At 42.7% G+C, this 26,072-nt stretch overlaps 1 protein-coding gene and 1 pseudogene across 5 annotated transcripts in view; both read left to right on the top strand.

The window, feature by feature from the left end:
- LOC146821547 (ATP synthase peripheral stalk subunit b, mitochondrial pseudogene) overlaps positions 1–23,138 on the top strand; it is a 53,226-nt pseudogene extending 30,088 nt beyond the window's left edge.
- Positions 1–26,072, top strand: part of PELI1 (pellino E3 ubiquitin protein ligase 1) — a 253,325-nt gene that overhangs the window by 28,587 nt on the left and 198,666 nt on the right. The window lies entirely within an intron of this gene.

Below are 26,072 nucleotides of genomic sequence, written 5' to 3' on the forward strand. Positions count from 1 at the left end.
TAAGTGGGATAAAAAAGGGGCGTGGTCAATGTAATTAAGGGCGTGGCTTAAAACATGTAAGCTTAAAATCTGTACTTAGCGTAGTGTGCCGCCCGACTTGTATTTTGCTGTTTGTCATTGCATCCAGATATATGATACAAGGAACATCATACATACAACAATCCAGTATTATTGGCTTTGTCAATGGTTGTTAGTTGCATAAGATAAATAAGCAGCAACTATGACTTGTGTATAATATTGAAAAAGCTTCCACTTACAGCCCTGGTGACACCCCGACAATGTTGCTGCTCCTGAGTTTTAAAAAGAGAAGGGAAATCCAAAGAGAAAATTACTCTTTAAAGGATTTCCCTTCCCCTACAACGCTCACCTGGCATGACGTCCTGCCGTAACTTCTCCACCGGTGAGCAGCGCCCATCGATGTGCCTGCTGTCACTGCAGTGCGTAAAAAGACAGGCCGCCAGGGCACAATACCGAGCCCGATAGGGACCCGTTTCGAGGCCCCCTATAAAAAAAAACTGCTGGTGCTCAGCACTGGTGAGACCCGGCCCACTTAAAGCCCTGATCATAACCAATTATCCATGGTTTTGGATCATGTTTTCAAACTTTATCTGTTTCAAGAAGCCTTTTAAAATAAGCTATATAATTTGTCAACCATTCCAATCTATATAGGATCACATTTCTTCATATTTTCTTGAGGACAATCTCTGCCCGATCCTACGTAGGCACTTTATCTGTAGATTATTGGATAAGATGGCATCATTGAAAGTGTTCCAGGCCTATGCAAGACAACCTCTAGATCCCATCTGGAGTATTGGACAATCTCCTATCCTTAACTGTGATCTCAATGCTTCTTAAATCATGCTATCCTCCAAAGAGGTCCTGAAAGGAAGGAGAACTGGCTGAGGTGTTCACCCATGAAAAGAGGTCTGTGGAAGAGGCTGCATAGCACTGATGTGTTCTCCGAAATAGCCTGGTAGAGAAGCCCCCAAAGCATAGAAACCAATTTTAACATATTGCATATTGCTGTATACCTGTTGGGAGCGTGGTGCACAGCTGTGAGTTACCACAATACCAATGTATTGACGTGCTATGTCTTGTGACCAAAGGAAAAATATTTTATAGGATTCTGGTGTTGAGATTTGTAAACCCCCTTTAAGTAATTTGCAGTAGAGAGCACCAGCATCACTAAGTTTTAACTTTTTGTAGGTTCCTTCCTGATGTCTGTGTTAAAGACTAAGCAAGTCCAGTCTCAGCTGGTTAATCCAATTTAGAGCACCTTTGACTTACTGCAAACCCATCTTTACTCTAAGCTTATGCTCAACGCATCTGGGCCTGTGGAGGCCTCCGCAAACATCTTGTTGAGTGAAGTGCTGCTGGATTGGCCACAACTTATTTGGAGTAAATGTAAATGGCCATTGTCTGTGTTACGGTCTGGCCCTTTTGATCTATTGAACCATTTGAGTCCATTTTACAAGGCTGTAGCACATTAATTTATATACATTTAACAATAGAAACCCTAATTCTATACATCCTTCTACCTGGATATAACATGATATTAATTGTGCCTCCTCCAGAGAGGAGTTAAATCTTTGAGCTTGTCTAAACTCTCCTCTTTTAGCCAAGGATTACTTCTGGGAAACATAAAGATCTGCATTTGGGAGTTTGTAGGAAGTATGAAGCTTGTGCGGCCTTGGGCTCCTCTGCCCGGTGATATTTTATAGTGTGTATTACTGCAATACCAATATAGATTGTATAGTACAGCTTCAGGTTGTGCTCTAAAAACCCTCGCCCACACTTCTATAAAGTCAAAGCTCGTTGTAACGTAACCCCAGTCAAAATAAGAGGCTGGCAGACTTTTGGAAAGTTGCATCTTAACAGACCTGACAAAGTGGCTGAATCCCTAATAAAGTGAAAAAGTCTCATATTTACCTTATCAGAATAGTAGTATAATGGGTGTTACCCAGCTTGCAGCAACACATTCTGCTCAACTAGTGTAGCAATTAAAGTACACTGCAACAGTTAACTAGTCACACTTCAGCTGTTAGTTGCTGCACACTGACATGTAATAATGTGATTTTTCCCAAATTACATTAATATCCCTCACTTTTCAAATGGCCGATTCACTCAGGTTTTCAAAGGAAGCTGTTCTCACATATCATAGTTTTTGTTGTGAAAATGTTTTGTTTTGCATTTCTCTTTTACTGTCTCTGGCCCCCTAATATAAATTTGCAGTGGTATCAGCTGAGTGGTGGGTATAGTATAGTTGGATAATTAAGTTTAGTGACGCATATATTGGTGTTATCTCTGCAGCATAATTTTACCCCCTGTTGATGCACACTTTCAGTGGTCTGATTATGACTGCTGGTCAAACCCACCAACAGCTACAACATTTTGTTGTACAACCCAGGGCACACAGCAATGAATAGAGTAGGCAGGCCATTCGCTGATTAGTGTTTTTTTCAGTTTCTGAACAGGCGATCCAACTGACCAGAGTGCTTGGCACGTTACTGAATTTCTCCTCTACCCCTGTGAGTTCCCTTTCTCCTGAAATAGGTCTTCAAACACCTCTAATTGGAATTATTTCTCTGTGGAAGTCTCGAAGTGGACATTGGTGTTTATTAAAGCGTTAAATGCTGCATACATCGAGATGACTGCTGTGCTCTTTGAGGAGGTAGTTTTAAAGGTTGTACAGCCAATTGGAAGATGATGGTTTCCTATAATGCACTCCCACCTCTTAGGCTGGAACTCCTGCAGAACACGTAGGTGCACTGAGTCATACATTCAAGAGTCTCCCAGGACTGCTTTTCTTTTTATTTAATGTTAGTTTTGAAAAAAACCTTTGAATTGTACACATCCAATAATAGCAGAACCTGCGATAGCCTCCCCTTCAATGGTAACAAATGAACCTTTGTATTAAACAGTGTCTATAATGGAGGAGTAATATTGAAACAATATAGGTGCATATTGAAATTGCTATCGTATGATAGCAGGTCAAATGCGCTTGTTTCCCACGGTTCCCCTCCCTATCATACCCTAAACCAGTCAAACAATATAATGAAAGGAAACCAAAATGAGAATTAAAACCAAGAGGAATAAAGTTAGGGTGCATGGAAATCATTCAGTTTGATCTGTGTGTCTGTAGCATCTTAGAAGCAGTATGCACATGTGGGGAGGGGGGAGGGGGGAGAGACCCCTTCCTAGGGACAGTGGTCTCAAACATTCCTCTCAAAATTGAAAGAGCGGAGCACTCGCACGTGTTCCTGGCATGCGACCAATGGTAGGCCCTTGGGAGAGAGAGGACACCAAAGGCCCCCAAAGTAAATTAAAAATTTGTTGAAATCCTCTCTGAATAGGTCTGCCATCCTTTACATGGTTAGTGCATGCCACAAACTGTGCTGCCATTGTGTTAATGCCGGAGCTTCTTTCTTTTTCCAGGCCGCAGCCACTGCCAGCTGAGTTGCACCCAGACATAGCCACATTATTGCTCCGTCGTCTTTGGTTTGGCGTTTCAGGGTGTCATCTCTCAACCCTAACAATGCAAAGCTTGGGGTATCATGGAGTGGGTATCCTGGGATGTCCTTAATCTGTGCTAGAATTCATGACCAAAATGGGCAGATTGTTGGGCGGTCCCACCAAATGTGGCACAAGGCCCACATCCCCTCCAGCATAAACCAGAGGTGTTGAGAAAGATGTTTTTCAGCTTAGTTGGATAGAGGTTCCAGACATATTAAGTAGTTTTTACCTATGGATTGGTTGCATTTCAAAATGTCTGTTTCCTCCGCTTTGCCTCAGGAATTACCTCTTTGAAAATATCCTCCCAGAAAGTCATGCCGTGACTTTGAAATGTGAAGTGTGGTGAGTAGTAAGGAGTATAAAAAGAAGGTGGTTCCACTGGATGATCCTGCCCTCCTAGCAAATTGTTCAATAGGGGTGAGGTCTCAATTAGCTGCTAGTCTAACGTCCTGTTGGACAGCCCAGTTTTTCATTTGTGTATAGCGGTAATGTTCAGTATCCGAAAGGCAAAAGTTCATTTGGCAGTGTTTGAATGTTAAAATATCCCAATTACGAAAGAGATCCGAGAGTGCGAGACAGCCCGTCTCTCTTCAGGCATCAAACAGGCCTGACAGAATAGCAGGGGGAAATGCTGTATTATAATGTATTGGTGTGTAGGGGTAAGGGAAGGGTGGTCCATTCTGCAGTCTTAGTCAGCTCATACCACTATTTTTTAGAGTTGTTTTCGTAGGGGGGTACTGCATTGGGAGGAAAGTCTACTCTAGGCTTTCATAGGACATCCCATATGGCCCCAAACACTATTGCCCTGTGTATGTGAAACCAATGTTTATCCGATTCGTGTAGCGAATGTTCTGGGATAACCTGTAGATGTGTGGCTTAATATTAAAGTAGAAAGTCAGGGAGAGCTAGCCTGACAGAATCTTTTGGAAGTCTGAGCAATTTAAACGGCAACCATGCTCTACGGTTCTGCCAGATAAGACTTGTGAATAGTGTACGTAAAGTCGATAAGAAATCTGTTTAACTCCATGGTAAGACCCTGGGAAAGGTACATTACCCTGGGTAAGACTGTCTGCTTTGTCATGTATACGTCCAAGCCATGATATATACATATCGTTCAATGTCTGCTTTCAATTGTTGCAAAAGTGGTGGGTAATTGGCACAGTACAATTCTGCCTGGAGCGGATTTTAATGCAGAGATAAGTGATGTCTTTTGTTTTTTTTAGCCCGTTGGAAGGTGGTAGAGTCCACCTGGATTTCCATGTCTGTATTGGACAGCACCAAATTGAGTAGAAAGGATTTATCAAGGTTTACACCACTTGTTCATATCGGAGCAACGCATCTTGAAGGGTTGTTAGAGAAGCTTGGGGAAAGATGAGGGTTAAAAGCACATAGTCTGCAAATTAAAGACATTTTGTGTTCCATGGAGCCAAATGTGAGGCGACGGATGGTTGGTGTTGAGCGCACTGTGGCCTCCTAGTATTCTATATTTAGTTCAAATAATAGTGGAGAGAGAGGCACAGTCTCATCCCCCCCCCCTTTTACTGGAAAAGGTCAGAGCTTACCCTGTTAATCAGGACTCTAGATCATGGTGTGGCGCAGTTTGGCTCGATTCATTGCAAACAATGGACCAGAAAACCGAAACGCTTCAGATTTTAAAATAAAGGGCTAATCCACTTGATAGATTGCCTTCTCTGCATCAAGACCTAGTAGTACCATGGGTTTCTGTATATTGGTAGCTTTTTCGATTTAAGTGCAGTACCCTCCATACATTGTCATGCATGTGTCTGCCCTTCATGAAGCCAGACTGATCTGGGTGGATCAGTTCTTGTATCATAACCTCTATTCTGGAGGCCAGGATCTTTTGTGTAAAGCTTGGCATCAAGATTAAGTAGTGCGGTAGGCCTGTAGCAACAACAGGCATGAAGGTCTTTACTTGCTTTTGGGATGACTGATACTAGTGCTTCGCTCATGGAGGTAGTGACTGTTCCTGTCTCAGCTATGTAGTTAAAAATGGAAGTCAATATGGCACGAAGTCAGAGCTGATTGTCTTGTAGAAATGTGCTGAGACCATCTGGTCCTGGTGATTTATGAAGTTTCAGGGATTTAATAGCTTTTTCGACCTCTTCTTCGCTGATAGGTTTACCTAGTATCTCATTTTGGGCTGGTGTCACCTATGGGAGTCGCCTTGGAGGTAGTTGAGTTTGGCCCGAGTATTGATCTGATCGGCTGTATATAGCTTTTTATAAAAGTTGCCAAAGATAAAGGCCTTCTCAGAATCGGAGCGGTCTGGGTCGCCTGAGTCACATAGGATGTCACCTATGTATTCCCTTTCTCGCTTGACCCTAAGCTGTCATGCCAAATGGGAACCTACCATATTGCCCCCTTCGTAGAATGTGCGTTTGAGGCGTTAAAGAGTGTGAGTTCTGCTTTATTGGAATAAATTACCTTGAGTTTCCCCATATTCTGGTGACCTTCCACTGTAGGGCTAATGTCGGAGTTGCTTTGTGGTTCTGGTCTAGCTGTTGCAGTTCCTTCTAGAGTACTAATGTCTTAAGCTCTTTGCTTGTTAAGTGTGGAAATTAGGACAAGACATTTCCCCATCTATAACTTCTTTGAAAGTGTCTCAGTTATTAGAGGGAGTAGTGTTGGTGGGGTAAGTTCATTGAAAACAATTCTCGAACGGCCTTTTGTAGATTTTCCCTAAATAGATGCTCTCTTGTAAAGTAGTGAGGGAAAAACCATTGGCAGTTCCTTGGCGGCGGGTCACCCCAATCCAGTGTTATTGATACAGGTCCATGGTCAGATATGGTAATTGGGTGGATCGAAGCCACTGTTGTATCTTGGCTATTGGCTTGACTAATAAACAAATAGTCCAGTCGAGAATATATATATGATGCGTGTGGGACAAGAAAGTGTAATCACAAGTATAAGGATAAAGTGACCTCTAGACATCGAATTAGTCCCAAATCTTTGATCACCTGTTTGACCACGGGAACATTTTTCAAAGCACTCAATCTGGTGGGTGGTGGGGTGTATAATCAATGCTTAAATTCCAAGTGAGATGAAAATTTCCCATTGAGAGGATCTTGCTCTCTGCGAATCCCCCTAGCAAGGACAATAATGCCTGTATAAATGAGTTGGTTGGAATTCGGAGTGTAAATAGAAGCCAAGGTGCACCGTCTCCCTCTAAGTTGACCCTTTACTAGTACAATCTTCCTCTCCTTATCTGTTTTGTAGCCCTCCGGCTAGAAGGTCATCGAGGAGTGGCTCAGAAGTGCCACACTATTATGCTTCGATGTGTCTGAGGATTCATACATGGGGGGGGGCGGGGGGGCGTTTTATGTCTCAATCTGTGGTCTTCATCTCGTTTGAGATGGAACTCTTGTAGCATTACTACATCATGGTGTTGATCAAGAAGGTATTGCCATAATTTGTGGTGCTTGCTGGCAGAGTTTAAGCCCTTAACGTTTCATGTGAGTGTAGTGATTACCATGGCATAGTAAAGTCAAGGAGTATCGTACATTTTCTCCTTGAGAAATCCCTGTCTGATCCTCTCCCTAGTTTCTTCCACCTTGGTTAACCCAATCATCCCTCCTGTCTTGAGTCCCTATGCATTTAGTACCTCCCTGTCCTCTCGCCCGATCATCATTAAAAATTGCCATTCATGCACCCAAAAGTAGAAAAAAAGCCTCCATAACCCTAACAGATGTGACAATCGGTCCCCAATTGCACAAAAGCTTTTGCATTATGCAGGTCGCAGGGCTGTGTCACCACGTTCTCCACCCTCAAGAGAGGGCCGTCCTCTAAGGACTCTGTGTCTCACAGGTCTTAGAAAGCCAGTCCCCCATCATCTGCCCGCGATTTGAGATCATTAGGCAGTGCTAGATTGACAGTGCCCAGGGTGCGGAAGGCTCGGGCTGGCGGGAGATCCTTTGGTTTCCTGGCAGCCAAGGCATGGAATGAGCTCCCTGTGGATCTGAGGACATTTGAGTCGGAGTCTCTGTTCCGCAAGAAACTGAAAACCTGGCTCTGGAGTGTAGTGTAGCTAGTATATCCCTGGGGCGCCTCCTATTTCACTAGATGCTTGCTGGCCCACTCAATGGACGCTGTCTATCTTGACCTTTACAGTCGTGCCTCCGAGTAGCTTTGAAGATAGGCCCGTTACAAAGGCTTCCAAGTCTTGGCCTTCCGCCCTGTCTTCCAGATCTGATTCGTATGGTCTTGCGTCAAGATCTATTTTCGAGATCTTCACATTTCAGAAGAGATGCCTGTAGCTGTGAGCGATGGGTTGGGTTAGATCTTCTACCTGGCCAGTGCGTCGTTACAAGTGAAGCAACTTTGCGTCGAGATCCACCATCGTGGTGCCTTCTGAGTCTACGTGTTTTGTAGAGATTTGAGCTTGGTGTTGATCAGTCTTGATACTCTAGGGAGAGACAATCTGTCTTGAGCTCTTCTTGGAGTTCCTTTTAAAAGTCTTGCAGGGAGGTAAGCAAGTCTTTCTTAGTAAGATACATGGTGTCACTAGTTAGTGTTGCAGGTGCGGGATCTCGTGTCTCTGCTGGTGGGAAATAGCTAAAAACTATTTTGAGTTCTTGCTTCTCCGGCGGCAAAAAGACAGCTGTGTTGTCCGCTTGTTAATGTTAGGTCTTGCAATCTGGCTCTTAGTGTACCTCTTGTATATGATATGGGCCTTTAGCAGAGGCACAGAGCCGCCACAAGGGAAGCATCGATCTTTGATGCCAGTGGCCACATGCAGTGTATGTAGCAGTCTGTCAGGGTGTAAAAAGAGCTGGTCGTATATGGGCAGATTGGGTGCTTTGCCATGAGCCAACTAATATCACTCTGTATTGCTTAGGGAAGGTGCAGACAACTTCTGTATTGCTATGACCGGTATCAGTATGCGCACTCTGTCCCACATTAGCTCCCCACTCATGGCATTGAGTCCCTGACATTGCTGAAAAGGTTTGCAGTGTCCTGTGCAATGGGGCTCTATGAGTAGAAAAACAAAGCTTCTCATGCGTGGTTCAATAGGGCCCTTGTGACCCGGTTTCCTACAGCCAACAACATTGGTCTCGGCAGCAGAGTAATCCGCGCCACACAGTATTGTTAGATGCCACCTAATGAGCCTAGCACTGTCTCAGCAATGGGAGCAGTCCGGTGTGTAGTGCTCATTCAGCAAGGATCAATCTTAAAAGCATCACTGTCTTGTATAACTATGGTCGTTTCGTGAAGGGTATATTTTTAGATATGAGGAGGCCTTTCTGGTATGCAGATTCGGCTAATTGGAGGTGCGGGGGCCCAGGGGTAGATATTTAATAAGCAGTATGCGGCAGTCTGTGTACACGGGCTGCCATTTTAAAGTCAGTCCAGGGGAGCTAATAAATAAGCATTGTGCAGCAGTTTGTCCTTGCGGGCTGCCATTTTGGAGTCGGGCAAGGAGGACCACAAGACCTCCAGTGGCACCCCCTCCCTGCCATCACCAGAGTCCTTTCCTTAGGGTGGGGTGGGTCCCCACAAACACCTGCCTATGCTCCCCCGAGATCCGCTTATTGACAAGACCGCCATACACCAGCTCTCCCGGCTGGGGAATCGCCGACCTTCGTGATCACGGGGACCCAGGACTGCAACCCTGCACTCACCAAAGTCTCTTGGGCTTATAGACACCTGCTCCAGCTCTGACACGAGGTTCAGTGAGGCAATTTTTACAGGGTGAATCAGATCTTGGTTTGGCTACAAGCAAAGCCAGGCACCGGTGCAGGTTCCACAGTGCGGCCGCCACGTCGCCATTGTCATAAAGGAGACCCATGCTACATCCGGCGCGATTCTGCCTTAATTTTTGACTTGGTGGGGGGGGGGGGTTTATCATCCTATCTCCCCTCTTCCTTTGCATGCCTATTTTAAGTTGTCAAATTCATCTTTAGGTGCGAAATTGACTTAACTGCTTTGTGTGAGGCAGCGGAGCCTTGATGGATCACATCCACTCGGCCGTCCTGGCTGGCCACGCCTTTTATTGCAAATTTTCCAGTTGTATGACTTGGCTGCTCACGAATCATAGGAAATGCAGATCGTCTTCTCTAGAATGTGAAAGACAGATGTTCTAGATTCGTGGTAGAGCATAAAGTAGCAGGTTCATACCTGGCACTTCCAACTGGCTCACTGACCGAGAGTGTGAGTATTTGATGACCTTGCAATAGTTCATATTCCCCGGCTTTCAACAAAAGTGCCTATTTAGGTCTCTTACCAGACTACTTTACCGGTCAGGTTGCGAAAGGGCTCTTTTTTGGGTTATCCTAAAAACTTAGTGGAGTATAGACCACACATTGTTTCATTGGTTAGAGTTATTGTCCCTCTTATTTCCTTGCCTCTTATTCAGTGGCTTTATTTCCTTCTTTTTTGTTTCTCTCCCATGAAGCATAGCCTCTTTACTGTGGTTTTGATTGATGGCCTGTATCATTCAACTGCCCACTTTTATTGCACAACTCCTTTCTTTTTCGTTGCACATTCCATGAGTGTGCATGTTTTCCTGCTCTCTCACTAATGTGCTTCTCCCTCCTAATTCCCCAAACCCCCTACTTATGTTGCTCAAGTGCTGCTTTTTAATCTCCTTCATTGCTTTCTCACCCCCATCCCAGCTTTGTTTTTAACTCCCTACCCCCCATTCTCCGTCGCTTCACTACCAACTACTGCCCCAACCTCCTTGTTTAAAAAAAATATATATATATAATAATTTCTTGGATGGTCCAGCAGTTCTTCATTTGCTGCTGAGCCACTCTGCTTGCTAAAATGTGTTTTATCACAATTGAGAAACTTTATTATTCACTGCACTAGGCGGAGCATGCCATCTTGGAAAAGTAAATTCAAACTAACATCCATATGTCATCAAGCATGTGCAAGCCTACTGAATGTTTGGCGCCAGTAGCATTATAATATGCATGCATAGTGGCATGGCACTTTTCCATCCTAAAGCATTTTGCTTTTTACTTTTGCTGTACAGCATTGCCAAAAATCTTTTTTTTAATGTGGACTGTAAAGCTGTGTGGATGTACCAGCCAATTGTGGTTGTTGAGAGCAGCTTCTAATAGGAGGAAACAGCAAATATAATGACTGCCGAACAACGTCTTGCCTTTGCAAGCAGGCGGAGTAACGAATGCGTCTGAACCACGTATTACATTTACAACGCAGGTCGCTGCAACAACATGCGTTCGGTCAGGTGGCTTTGGATTTTAAAGTCCAACGCTTTCTCTACTTTTGCGGTGACTGGAGTTGGAATATTAAATTATACTATTCCAAAGTGCAGCACCCCCTAAGGCAAGTCGTTGTAACGACTTGTGGTGTTAATGAAATGCGTGGTTCAGATGCATTTGTTCTTCTGCCTGATTGTTAAGGAATGCATGGTTGTGTCATACAACCTCTAATAGGAGGTGGAGATGTTTGGCATGCTCTGACTGCCTTAGTCTGTAGCTTGGCTGAATTTTTCAGTCATTCTACTTTGATGAAAAAAATCAAGTGGGGAATGGATCACTTGTCCTGAGTAACCAGGGTTTTATTAAATTTTCGTATTCCATACTGATAAACCCTCATTCGCGTACAGAGGTAGCGGTATATCTTGGTTCTCCGCCTTTCTCTTTAAAAACGTGACCGCATCATCCTTGGGTTAGTTTTTATGCTTCCTCCACCGGGAGGTGTACTACTGGTTAGTGCAGTAGTGATCAGTGATGGTTGGGTTATGTACAGTGAGAAAAAAAGGGAATAGTTAAAATGCTCGTTCAGCCAGAAAGTTTTTTGATAAATCTGGATTCGTGATAGTCTAAAAATAGTTCAGTGCGTAGGGGGATTTATTATGAATCTCCCGCACCTAATATGTCCATAAAAAGGTCGACATGTTTCAGCCCTTGCGATTGCCCCGAGGGGTCAAGTGGGCTTTCTTCAGGACCTAGAGCAGGGGTCTTCAAACTGTGGGGCGCGACCCCCAGGGGGGCCGTGGAGTGATGCAAAGGGGGTCGCGCCTTCCCAGTCACACTTCTGCCCGGCCCAAGGGCTTCAGCCCTCCCCCCCACACTTCCCCCGTCCTGTGTCTCAGCCCGGCTGCTGCAGTGAAACTTGAGCTGCTGGGGGCTCAGCTGGGCAGTGTCTGGATTCCTATCTCCGGCACCCCGTGTTTTTTCACAGGTCTTTAAAGACCATTTGCATTTTAACATGCCTTTGTAAACTGGTTACAGAGGCTTAGGTTTTTTTGCTGGTTCCAGTACCCCCTGGGTCCCCACTGTGCCTATTCCTTACATTTGGATTCTACATTCACTGCCGTAGTGTGAGAATGCATTTCATGGAAAGGAATACAAAGTTGGCTTTCTGGGGGCGCCGTGTGTGAAGCGTTTCTTTCCCCGGCAATTACCAGGCCTCACATAAATGTCAAGATAACGTGTGATTAATTATCTTCCTGGAGAGAGATCAGTGTTTTGTATACTTGAGGTTTTGACTTAGGTGAAGTTAGTGCAGAGGGTTAATATGCCTGCTGCAAAGAACGTGTACCAAGTAGATTACAGAGTGCATATGATGTGAAGAGATCAGCAGGTTACTGCTTTCAAAAGAGACATCCTTTTGTTACTTGCAATTTATAACTTAAAGTCCTGATATAGAATAGTGAGCTATTAACTTTCATCCTAGAACAGCATGCACACTACAAAGAATACCTTATTAGACCATTGATTAATGTTGCAAAAAGGGTTAATTTGGCTAGAAATCAATTCTTATTATTAAAGGAAACTCCCAACTATGCTGTTTCTTTTTCGACTCTGAGTTTGTGCTTCTCCACACCAAGCACTCTTGAACTATACTGCCTACCAGTATGGATGACATGTGACTCCTATACTTTTAGTCCTTTGGCTTATGTAACATTTCCTATACACTGGTTTACACACTTATGATTGTCTCTGTGTAATGTGTGTGTGATGCAAAGTGCTCGGACACCCTACACTGGTATGAGTGGCACTATATAACTAATTCAATGCATCTGAGAGTGTGGGGTTATGGAGACTTGGTCACTGTTAAAGGGTGCTAGTGAGAGAATCCGTGGTGGGGGTGGTCATTGGGGGGGCACCAACAAACATTGTCGCACAGGGCACCACCAGCACTAAAGCCGGCCCTGGGAAGTATGCACAGATAAGCGCTGAAAATACCGCTTTAGGTGACTGCTTTTTTTTGTACCGACAGGGCCATCAAAATAATCTGCTGGTAACCCTAACCATAGGACTGGAAGTTTGTTGCAGGATCAGCACATTATTTATTTCCTTCACCCTCGATCCCCGATTAATGCCGCAATAGTTTAACTTAGATCTTAAAGTCTACGCCCCGTCAATAACATGCTGAGTTACTTCATGGGTCTGGGAATGCACCCTGCATTCAGACAACTCATTCCTCATTCTCGCCCTTTATTGTCACGCTCACCTTGCACTCACAGTGATCACAATGCACTCACACTGATCACCATGCACTTGCACCATTCACCCGCTCACCTTGCACTCACAGTGATCACAATGCACTCACACTGATCACCATGCACTTGCACCATTCACCCGCTCACCTTGCACTCACAGTGATCACAATGCACTCACACTGATCACCATGCACTTGCACCATTCACCCGCTCACCTTGCACTCTCAGTGATCACTCTGCACTCAAAATGCACTTGTCCTGCTCACACTATACCTCAACCTGCAGTCACACGAGTACACTACTCATCCTGCACTCACGTGACACTTCACTCACCTGTCCCCGTCACTACTCAATATGCAACTCACTCAAACAAGCCCATCAGTAATCATACATTCATTCATACCATTCGGAACTTGCATCCGCACCCAAAATGAGAGAGGACAGCAAGGGAGTGAGAGAATTTGATTGAAGAGGTCAGGGATGAGGAGAAATGTGAATTGCCGAAGAGAAGTGTGGACACGCAAGAAGTGAGTGTGATCCAAAGGTGAGGGCTTCTGTTAGAACAAAGGGGAGATGTGAAAGAGAAATGGGGGGACTGGAGAGGTGTAAGATACAAATAGACAAAAATTTGAATGAAGAGACGAGGTGAATGAGAAGTGCTGAGGGGCACGGGAGGTGACAGGGCCAGAGAGGCCATGAGATAAATGTGAGAGACTGTTAGAGATGAGGGCAGTGAAAGGACAGAATGGCAAGAGGTGATTAAAGGTGAAGTGAGAGGTTGAATGGGGAGAGTTCAGAAGTTGTACAAAGGGGTGAAAGAAAATGACCTGCAAAGTGAGAGAGGGATCCGGGGTTAGGAGAGGAGAGAGGGATGGAAGGGAGAGGGTGAGAGGAAAGCTGCATGGGTAAACGGCTTAACTCTACACAAAACCGCCAGGGTTTTAAGGGACCCCTGCTTCTTCCGGTCAGGGCCAGGTGAGCTTCTAATGTGGCAGCACGTATTGCTGCAGAGTGGAAGGCCCTTCACAAAGGTTGACTTGAAATCTTTCTGATGATAATTGCTGTATTTTGGTTATAAATGGGTACTGATTGGGTGAAATCTTTCCTCAGCGTTACTTTGTGTAACAAATATCAAAATAATGAAGCAATGCTATCCCAAAATATGCGGCATCACATAACCTCATTTACATTTTCATCCCACGCAATTTAGTCAACAGGTTTAGACATTTTTGTCAAGAGGGGGTCCTTACGCCTCAAAATGTTGACAGGGGGGTCTCGGTATCCAAAAGTTTGAAGACCTCTGACCTAGAGTGAAAAGATGTAGGAAAGGGGTATAGTGAGAGACCTATTGCGTCTCTGTGAACTTAGACCATGTGTTGTCAGGGTCTTCGTGAATCTAGGTATATTCACCTGATTCTGCTTTGGTCAGATAGTACCTGCAAAAAAGGGAGGAAACAAGACAATCAAACATAAAGGAGAATATCAGGTCTGTATTCTCACAAATGGTCATGCTGTCTTTGTGCTAAGACAGTGCAAGAAACTATAAAATGGCACCTCTTTATAACAAGGCAAATTCCTATGGCAGACCTATTAGTGAGGATCTCTAATCTTTGCTTGCTGTGGGTTCGAGTATAGTTGGAATATCATTGGCTTTTTTTTTGTTGTTTTTTTTTGTTTCTTTATCATGTGGATTGATAACATAAATGTGGTACAGTGTCAGGAAGTGGTTAATTATCAGCGTTCTGGGTGAAAAATCTACATGTTTTATAGATGACGTTACATTATATGATGTTAGCTGTTACGCTCTTGTAAACAAGTGATAGGAATTCTAGCAGGTCTTTTATTTGCTGGGTAGTTTTTAACAATGTGTGAGTGTTGAAAAGTTATCACAGTGTGATAGCGTAAGAGATGTTAGTACTTAGGGTTAAAATATTTGTTAGCGTTCTGAGCGAATGATTAGGGCGTCTCAATATTGGTGTTAAATATAATTTACCTGGTGATGCTACCCGTGATTGGATACGAAATATGTACAGTTCCTATGGTAGGGCGCTTCCCTTAGATTCACGTTCTGGCCAACTCCTTCGATCTTTCTCATGTCAAATTGTATTGTTTCTTTACAACTAGATGTTAATGTGTGGTAGATTAAAATTCGTAGTGTAAAGAGTCCTGACCAAATGGTAGCGTGCGGTAATCGCATTTTTAGTTGGTAAGTATTTACGAAAGAAGGTCAAAAATAGTCATTACAATGCTGCTGTTACTTGGAATGCTGTAGGAAGAAAGTGCGCAGTGAAACAAAATGTTTATGGGTGCATTTCCCTTAGTAAAAAACACTCCTCTCAGTTAATCGATGTGGCCAGCCCCCTCACTCGCGCCGTTCTTGATTTACCTATTGTCCTAGTTACTGGACGTCAACGGGTTTTCAGCGAGTAAGTCACCTGTCTAATGACACAAAATAATACTCATTTAACACATATTTTGATAATACGTTACGGTTTTGTAGATCGTAGCTCTCTTCGTTGTTTGCTTCTACCTATCAGGTTGGTGCAGCACGACTTGTGCTGACTCTACCTCTGCTGGCCCGGTTGTGTTCGCCTTCACTGTGGTGTCATTTTTAAAGAGCTAGAAGAAAGACTATGGGTGGTTTTTACCACTGATATAGTTCAAGAAGAGGTGTTCAAATATTTTTCTTTCAAATTTTTTTTTGCTATGTATGTTGTAAAAAACAAATGATCTTGCTTCTTTCATCAGACTCTGGGTGTTTTTAGCCCTCGATCTCTTGACTCATTATTTGAAAGGGTGTTTATAAAAGGTGGAACGATCAAGTTTGGCTGAGGTATTTGTTACGCCGGTGAGAGAGGTCTTTATCAATGTATAGTTTTCCATTAGAAATTCAGATGTTTTGTGTCAGATGTTCATCAGGTACGTGAATTATTCTACTTTGATGGACTAGTCAGCAAGACGTCAGTGAAGTGGACAAAGCCAGCAAGCTGTGCGTAGAATGTTGTGGAGTGTAATCACCTAATCCTTGAACCATTATCCAGTCCTGTGTAGTGACTGCCATGCCACGCTAGGGTAGGAGTCTACCATGTATGTGTCAGGAGCATACACTTGTTTCCTTTGCGGCACATCCATATTAAAACGCACTCTCCAGCAACAGTGCATCTCAGTCATTTCTCAAGTGATGGGGAGTACGAGCTTCCCCGTAGCTTTTACTGGTCTTCTGCCCGGTCTGCCATGCTGATAACCATCCTGATCCAGGATTAGGACTTAGAGATTGTGTTTTGGTAACTCTCAGGTTGGTGCTTGTTGCGTCTAGTGGAGTGAATTGCCAAGTGATTTAGGTCACTCTTCTACACTCTGCGAGACAGTTTTTGCTTTCCAGTTACACCAAAATCTCATTTTCCAAGCTTCTTTGCCTATGTTATAGCAATATTCTCTGTCGAAACGAGCTACTTCAGTTTGAATCCTGACGTGCTCTGCACATCTGCCGCCTTCGGAGGACCACAGATTTTGGTAAAATACACCTGTCATGAAACCCTACAGACAATTCATTGGATAAAGTGTTATATAAATAGATGTATTAAAGTGAGAGACTAGTTCGAGAAATTAAGAAATTTGCACCATTTTTTCGCACTTACGTAATGTTACTATTCTTGTTGTATAAATGTTCTTTTGAGTGGACCGAACTGGACTAGCTAATGATTCCGTTTTCACACGCTGGTTTCATGTCGACCAGGGTGAAAACTTAAGCTGTCCGGCGACCTGCATGTTGCCGACAGGTCTGTGAGGAACACGAAATCACGTGAGCTGCCTTTCTGGAGAGTTCTTTTCCAAGCGCAGAGCGTTTGAAGGAAGACCGCAGGGTCAGTCATATCTTCCTTTTGTTCACTAGGTGCTGGACTTTGATTGTTGCAACCATCTGTTTTATTTGAGGAAATACATGTGTACTTCTCAGGTGTGTACAGCTTAACAGCGTTCGTTAAATGCAGCCTGCTGTGAACATATGCAAATCCTTCCCTCTCTCCATCGACGTCTGCGGTTGTTTTACTGGGTATTTCAAAGGAACCTTTGCGTTCCTGAATGTATAGCCCCTTCTGTATTCATCATTGTCGAAGCTGAGGTAGGCTGTAACCAGAGGGTGCTGGTCATCTCTATCTTTTGTTTCATATCCTGCGTCTTCGTCACCATCCAGCTCGTTGTTCAGCTTATAAAGTGCTGATTATGTGGCTCCTTCCTCAGCCATGCACAGGAAATTAATACAAGCCTTTAATATACTACAACCTGTAGACCGGGTTATTTTAAATAAGGGCGGGGCTTTTTATTTTAAATACAAAAAGTAAATAAATTGACAGGCATTAATGGTTTGGCTCAAGATCAAATTTAGTCTCAAACAGGTGGCTATAATTATTAAGCAAGTAAAATGTGTTTCTTGCTGATGGATAGAGGAAATGTGGTATCCTCTTTCAACAGGGATGGTCATCGTCCACTACTATATATTTCACCATTGTCCATGATGGCGACACCGAGAATATTGGTTCTGCCACAACAGACCATTTATCCGGTATCCTTCCTTATAGGCATGTTGGATGCTTAATGCCCAAACGAGCTGTGTTGTGTAACAGGGAATCTACATATCCTACTCGAAGAACTTTCTAAAGGGTCATCTTTGAAGGCTTCATTAACTGGTTCTCGTAGTCATTGACCAAAAGACGCACTATTTATTTACTTTGGGGAATGTATTATCTAGTCTAAAATGTAATTTTGGTGATTCCAAAAAACGCTGCACTCTACTCTTACGGTTACAGCTTAAATATGTATTCGTTAGTATCTGTGTTGTATTGCAGGGGGGTTTGTCGCCGGATCTTGCTGCAAAGATTGTTTCTTTAACTTTCAAGCGTATGCATCATGGCAACATTAGCTGTGGCGGATAGAGTGGTGTATTGGACAATAAAAGACTTTGGGCAGATTCAGAAAGCTTATATAAAAGTAGTAGTACTACAGGAGTGCTCTTTCACGTACTCTAAGCATGCCTATCCTCTAAATCGCCAACTTCCTATTAGTAAAAACACAGTTGTTTCTGTTTACACTAATTGTACTGGACTGTTTCCTAAATATACCTCTTTTTGATGTTTTGGGCCAATTTGGAAAGACATATGAGTATTACAGCAGTATTACTTAATGTACTGTGAAATGTCTTTGTCATTAGTCTCCTTTGTGAATAGTTTGAAGGGTTCCACAGCAACACTAATAGCGCAGTTAACATCTGTTACTTTTTGAAATGGCTGAATAACCATTGTGGATGTTTCAGACGCAAACTGGGATTCTTTAAAGTTTTTTTTATGTATGATATCTGCTTTATTAAGTCTGGCCTAAAGATTGCTGTAGCTGCTTCGCCGGTGTTATGTATTAAACAAGCCTCATCTAAGTCTGTATGTCTGGCAATGGCTGTTGACCTTTTGGTTTTGCCAGTGCTTATTTTGTTTGTGTATTTTTGTATTAGGACCTGTGACACTGTCCCAGTAGCAGTGTTGGGGCAGCAGGCAGTCCCTCGCCAAATTAAAACCAGCATTGACTAAAAAGCTAAATATTTTTTTTATGTGAAAGCGCAGATTGCACAGTAGTACCTCCCTGGCACTGAAGAGAATTACTTAATGTGCCGATATGCACATTGTGCAAGAGGATAATGCAGCCATTCACAGCCAAGTCAGCCAGTGGCTGAAGCAGGCTGAGCTGTTGTCCCATGCTCTATGATCTGATGCGTGGAAGCAAAATGTGAGTGACAATACAGGTTGACATTGACTGAAGATGGCAGACCAAAAGTGTCTGTGCTAAAAAAAATTGTGTATTTTTGCGAGTATGTTCGTGTGTGTGTATGTGTGTGTGTGTGTGTATGTGTATGTATATATATATGTGTATGTATGTATATATATATATTACCTACTGGCGGTCGCCAGTAGGTAGTTGTAGTTAGGACCCTGTTTCCATAGGAAATCCGCAACATTCTATTTTGAATAACTTTGGCGCCGGTCGACGAATCCTCGCGAATTTCTCAAAATAGGTGGGGCGCTACGCTCCGCTCCTACCCTGAAAGTCTCGGGGGGGATTCGTCAAGCGGGGGCTGAGATAAAAGGGGGGTCCCAAAACGCGTTTTTCCCATGCATTTTTCCATAGGACCTTTAGACAGGGCTACAGCCCGAACGGCTGAACAGAATTACTAGAAATTTGGCAGAGAGGTAGTCCTCAGGTCAAGGAAGTGCCTTTTGTAGGTTTGGTGTAAATCTGTTCAGTAGATTCTGAGAAAATAGCCTTTAAATCAATATATATATCTGAGCCAGCTTACGGTACGCTTACCGTAAGCTTACCGTACGGTGGCGTGCGCGAGCGCGATTCTGATTGGCTGTTACATCTAAGTAAACATTCGAATCGGTCGAAACCAGGAAGCGGCGGCCGCCATTTTCTCTCTCGCACTCTGAGGGGGGGGCTGTAAACAAAGGCAAAAAACATATAAAGGGGCTGTTTAGACAGCGCCCATGCACATAGATAGCCATGTTAGTTGAGTCCTCAAAGATCCCCCAAGGCCAAAAACGGTAAATTTTTATTTTTTGAAAATTTCGCCGATTACGCTTACCGTACGCGTACGGTGCGCTTACGCTAAAAATTTTAATAAAAAAAAAAAACTCTCTGTGCATGGCATATTATTGTCATCACTTACAAATTAAATTTAACAGATTACCTATCACAAGGAAGCGCATAATATGTCCTCCATGTGCGCACGGTGCGTAACGTTGGCACGCGGTGCGCGTAGCGCACTGCGTGCCCACCTTGCATGTACGGCACTAACTGCGTAAAGTGGGCGCGCGGTGCGCAAAGCGCACCGCGTGCTCACTGAGCGCGCACGGTGCGCGAAGTGCACCGTGCGCGCACGGAACGAACTGCGTTAAGTGGGCGTGCACGCCACGAATGGCGTAAAGTAACTTAGCATTTAAAAAACCGTACAAATTCACTGAAAAAACCATAGGTTTCAGACATGTTATAGTTAGCGGAAATTTTACTGATAAAAAACCAATGAAATTCCCCCGTTATAGTTAGTGCAGGCAACTATAACTCACGCGACCGCAATCTTCTGCTGATGACATATGTGTCTTTATGAAAAAAAAATATTTGTAATATATGTATAGCTAAAAATTTATGGAAGAAGACATGGGCAAATAAGTGTCTAAATACAGTATTAGCATCAGCAGAGGATTGCGGTCGCGTGAGTTATAGTTGCCTGCACTAACTATAACGGGGGAATTTCATTGGTTTTTTATCAGTAAAATTTCCGCTAACTATAACATGTCTGAAACCTATGGTTTTTTCAGTGAATATATATATTAATATTAAACACAAAAGGTCTTGGCTGATGCTAGACCTAAAAATTATATGTATGAAAATACGAGTATGTGCCTAGGGGCACTTTGAGTTAGCCCTCTTGATCAGTTGGTCAGTTAAATTCTCATTCATGTTTTGCACTGACTATCCAAATCAGACCACTTAAGCCATTTGCTGTCTTGCACTGTGATTGGGTGTGGCGCAGCAAAATGACTGAAGATGCACATTTCATTCCGTGTAAACTTTTTCAAGTCTTATCCCTAATAAGTAAGCGTTATACCAACAAATAGCATAAATGGAATTCGCTGTGGTAGTAATAAGTTGTGGTACCCCTTCAGTAGTAGGAAGAAACTCAAGATGAAATTCAGATTCCTTGTGTCGTGATTTCGATTTGGTGCTTTTGTTTGCCAGCCATGAGTTGATATGGCTTCTCCGTAGGTAGAACACCTTCTATTGGTGGAGAGGGAGTAATTTGTTTGCAAAAACTGTCCTGCGTCAGTTGACCTAAGTTGCACCTATTAAAAGCAGCTTCTGAACTTGAAAATGAAAGGGTAAAGACTATCGGGTAGTGCCTGATCACGTGTACATCGCCCTAAAAAGAAGTAAACTTTTTTACTTCAGTTCACTCAAGCTTCTGGAGTTTGATAGTGCCGGATAAACTGAACTAAGAACAGGGGAATTTTATATTCGAATAGTGTACAGTTATTTGTTGCTTTACATGTACTCATCTATGATCAGTCATTTAACAGTGAGATATAACCTGTTTCTTTGCATCTTTTGGAATACACTTTTTTCTATTGGGTTTTCTGCAAAGTATAATGCAGTCTGCACAAATACAGATTTTATTTTTTAGGTCGAGCCTAGCGCAGCTCGCATGCGATGCTCTGCTCGACTTATTGTAAGGGCTTTTCAAATCTCACCACAAGCTCGTGCGTGTGCTTTTGTTTTGTCCCCGGCTAGTGGGCTTTGTGTGCGTCTTTTTAACAAAGACCGCATGCCATTGGGTAAAGGCGGGCGCATGTCCCGTCTTTGCTCCGCCCACGGCCTATTGCTTGCGGTTACCCGCACTGGCCACATCTGTTTTCAATTATCGGGCCCGGGCGCGATAATTGAAAACAGATCGCTCGCTGTGGCGCGCGCGCGCGCACCACTCGCATGCTTGTTCTGTCTGGGGTTGCTGATTTATTTGCTCAAAACAAAAGTAGAACAGCCTGCTCGGCACACACGCCAAGGAAACTAAAAGGGAGCTATGAAGCCGTTAATACTCAACACGCATGCTGCGCGTTCACCATGTATTTTTAGGGACGCTGTGACGTTGTTGGTTTTACACAGGTAATTGAACGAAAAGTGTAGGATTTCGGGTCATGTGGCGTTAATGTCATGACGCTGTGTTAATGTCATGGTACGCACATGCGATGCACCTTGAGATTCATCGAACTCATAGACTGAAGTGATATGGGGTGAGCAAATCGTTCTTTCAAATAATCAGGTCCAGTCCATTTGCGCTCTCAAATATCAGTGTATGATGTGCTTTTCGCTCAAACCAAGTCGTGCTCACCCAGCCTCTCTCGTGGTTCTGGGGTCGATAGACGGTGTGACATGTAAAGGACAACAATAGCGCTATAAGGTATTTATAGTGCTACGAACCAGTGCATCGACTGGATGATCAGTGAACTAAACACCCGGCGCTGACGACATGCGGTATTCTGAACTTTAAGAGTTGAAATGCTCTATATATAGGAAGCTTCGGTTCTTAAGCCTTTAGAAGAAGCAAATTGACTACCATGAATTGAGTATTATGACCTTTTTGCTACAAAATTTAGAAACGCAGATATAACACCTATGTGCCAATTAGGGTATAAAGAAGTGTCCGTGAGGCTGGCGGTGACAGCAGTACACTGGAGACTCGCAGGCATGTTCAGGGCGGCTCTCAGTTCGGCTTCTCCCTTAAAAAAAATCTCGTGCCCCTCAGCATCAGTTGGGCAAGGTTGTGGCCTTACGACTACAGCTGCCGACTTTAAAGCCTGGAAACCAGGTTCCACCCTCGGCGTCTGCTCAGTGTCCTGTGTTTCTGGGCAAATGACAATCTCCCCGTGCCTACCAAAAATGAATGTGTCACTGTGTAACGTAACTGGTGCTCATGTAAAGAGCTCCAATACCTTCTGGTTGAGTTTACACTATGTAAATCTGTACATTAAAAAAATGACTACCTCTCTACACTGACCAGCTCCCGTGCCACCACTTCCGGAGAAAGGAGGGAAAGTGCGCCAAGAATTTTTTCAGCTTCTATATCCAAATACAAAAGTTACAGGCCCCCGTGTGCAGGGCACTGGGCGGCTGCTGTGCATGCTTTAAAAATAAATCTATGTAATTTACCTTTGCTGATGCATCCATTGTTGCTTCCATAATATATGGAAAATATGAAATTTGTAGCAGCTTTTGCTGATAAATTGAACGAGAAGAAAGTTGCTGAAGCCCACGAGATGAAAGATTCAGTAATTGATTCCCTCAAGTACAGTGGCGGGTTGGACGCCATTACATTTTTGATGCCAAGAGAAACACCGTTGTCATGGTACTCGTATCAAATTACCGGGAAGGTTTCTCACCGTTCACCACGAGGCGCAGATGCGCTTAGACTATCATGACACCCTGCAGCACGTGAAGTTCTGCCGGGAGTAAGGTTAAGGTGGCATGTTGAATATGGGTGGAGAAAAACGTTATGCATAGTATCTCTGCGTAATAGGAGAAGGGGAGTACAGTAAAGTGTATTTCGGGCATCAAGGCGCTATCCGAGACTGTACAAGCCAGCTTGCAAACTTGAGACTTCACACCTCCATGTGAGAGAGGAACTGGACTTGAGCTGTTTAGATACCATGCCCTATAATAGTCTAAAAATATATATATATATTTCAAACAACAAGTTCGCGGGTCTCTCTGCTGCTAATGGCGGCGGGCTGGATCGAGGGCGTGAGTCCTCAGAAATCACTGAATTTCTCGTCAATGATGACAAAGAAAGAAGTTCCAGCCCAAATCCATATACGCAAAAAGATTTATTCTGGCATGTAGCAAGTCAAACGCCGGTTGACTTGATACATGCCAGAATAAATCTTTTTGCGTATATGGATTTGGGCTGAAACTTCTTTCTTTGTCATCATCGACGAGAAATTTTCAGTGATAGAGATATATACTGAAAAAACCATAGGTTTCACACATGTTATAGTTAGCTGGACATTTCACTCGTAAAAAACCATTGAAATTACCCCGTTATATTTAGCTGAGCTAACTATAACTCGCGCGACCGCAATCCACTGCTGATGACGTCACATATTACATCACTGTATTCAGTTATACAATTAATTTTACCAAAAAAAACCCATCCATTTAGACATTTATTTACCCATTTATTCTTCCATTAACCTTTAGATATACATATATAAAAAATATTTATTTTTCAGAAAGACACATATTCACTGGATGATGTAATCAGTGATGTCATTTGAGATGTCATCAGTGATGTCATGAGTGATGTCACTGACCAGGTCATGAGTGATGTACTATGTGACGTCATCAGCAGTGGATTGCGGTCGCGCGAGTTATATTTAGCTGAACTAACTATAACGGGGGAAATTTTAATGGTTTTTTACGAGTGAAATGTCCAGCTAACTATAACGTGTGAAACCTATGGTTTTTTCAGTAAATTTGCAAGGTTTTTTAAATGCTAATTTCTAACTGTAACATGTGTGAAACCTATGGGGTTTTTTTAGTAAATTTGTAAGGTTTTTTTAATGCTATTTATTTATGTATGTATTATATTTTTTATATATTTATTTTACAATAAACTACCTATGTATATAGTTATAGATTGACTGTAATATGGAATGGCTCGTTTAAAATGTTTTTTTTTTTTTTGTTACGGGTTTTTCACCGTGCGCGCAGCCCCACGATTTTTTGAAAAAAAAAAAGTTTTTTTTCACCCTTCGGGGTCCTTCAGGGACCCCCTGACAAAGGCTAGGGGGTCTGGAACTCTCTACCCTGCACCCTTTTCACGTTCTCCACCTTTCTTTTTCACTGCCACACACAAAATGGCGTCCGATACTTCCTGACTTCGAGCGATTCGAATGTTGACTGACATCTAACCACCAATCAGAATTGCGCACGGCACCGTGCGCGTATATAGATATTTATTTACTTTTAACTGCAATTTTCTCAGGAACTACTGAACAGATTGACACCATTTATGCAAAAGGCACATCCCTGACCTGAGGACTCCCTTTTTGCCAAATTTAAAGTAATTCTGTTCAGCCGTTCGGGCTGTACCTTCGACTAAAGGTCCTATGGGAAAATGCATGGTGCAAACGTGTTTTGGGACCCCCCTTTTTTCTCAGCCCCCACTTGACGAATCACCCCGAGACTTTCAGGGTAGGAGCTGAGCGGAGCGCCCCATTCGTTTTGAAATTTTCACGAAGATAAGTCAACCGGCGCCAAAGTTATTCAAAATAGAATTTTGAGATTTCCTATGGGAACTCTGTCCTAACTGTAACTATCTACTGGCGACCGCCAGTAGATGAGAAAATATATATATATATATATATATATATATATATATATATATATATATATATATATTCTCACTTAGAAGAAAAGATCACGGTTAGTTGTGTACTACAAGTGATGTCTTTATATATCCAATTGCCCATATAGCCATTGAAATGCATCATGGGATATGTAGTGCTCATTGTGAAAAGGTGAATAATATATACAGTGTAATACATCTAAATATTGTGCAATTTTTGAAAGATGAACCAAATCTTTAGTTGTATATAATACATATGTAGCTATTATTTATATATATATATATATATATATATATATATATATATACATACACACACATTTGGCAGTTCATTAGTGGCTTAGTGCCTTGATTATACGGTATAGTGTTCGTGTATCATGTTTTTTGCCAATCAGTTCTTTCCAAGTTTTTACATTGGGTCTTTAAAGTTGTCTTTGTGCATGAACAGGTTATTTACAAATGAGCATGGAGTTCTTCATCACCCTTCAGTCCTCTCGGTTGTTTCGTTTGAAATCTAATTATTAATTTTGATTCCAATTGTCTCAATTTTTTTGGTTCTGTCACCTCCTCTCTCATTTATGGGGATTGTTGCAAGTCCCCAATAGTTCATTTGCTGCCATCCATTTTCATGATGTACTTTCATATGTTTAGTCATTGCATAGGTCTGGTCATTGTTTTGGATTGCGCGGATATGTTCTAATATTCGTTTTTTTAAATGACATATTGTACTCCCAATATATCTACTTCTGCAATTGCATTCCAACATGTATACAGCATATGTGCTTTCGCAGTTGATCTTTTCTTTGATTATGTATTTATTTCCTTTTGGACCCATGATCTCTTTTTTATTAACTACAATTTTACAGGCCTTGCATTTTTCACACTTTTTGAAACCTCTTTGATGATCCGAGAGCCAGGTTTTCTTTTTTATTCCTGTGAAGTGACTATGCACAATCTTGTCTTGAATCGATGGTGTTTTTTTATAGGATATATTCGGTTTTTCATTCAAGAGTTTTTTCATATCGGGATCTCTCAATAGAATATGCCAATGTTTATTCATGACTTCTGAAATTGCATAATTTTCTTTGCTGTATGACAGGATCATTCTGATATCTGATGTTTCAATTTTTTGTTGTTCATGTTTAGCCTGTAAGATGGTTTCTCTTGGAATCTGTTCTGTCT

Source organism: Triturus cristatus, chromosome 6, assembly GCF_964204655.1.
Source record: "Triturus cristatus chromosome 6, aTriCri1.1, whole genome shotgun sequence".
Taxonomy (NCBI): domain Eukaryota; kingdom Metazoa; phylum Chordata; class Amphibia; order Caudata; family Salamandridae; genus Triturus; species Triturus cristatus.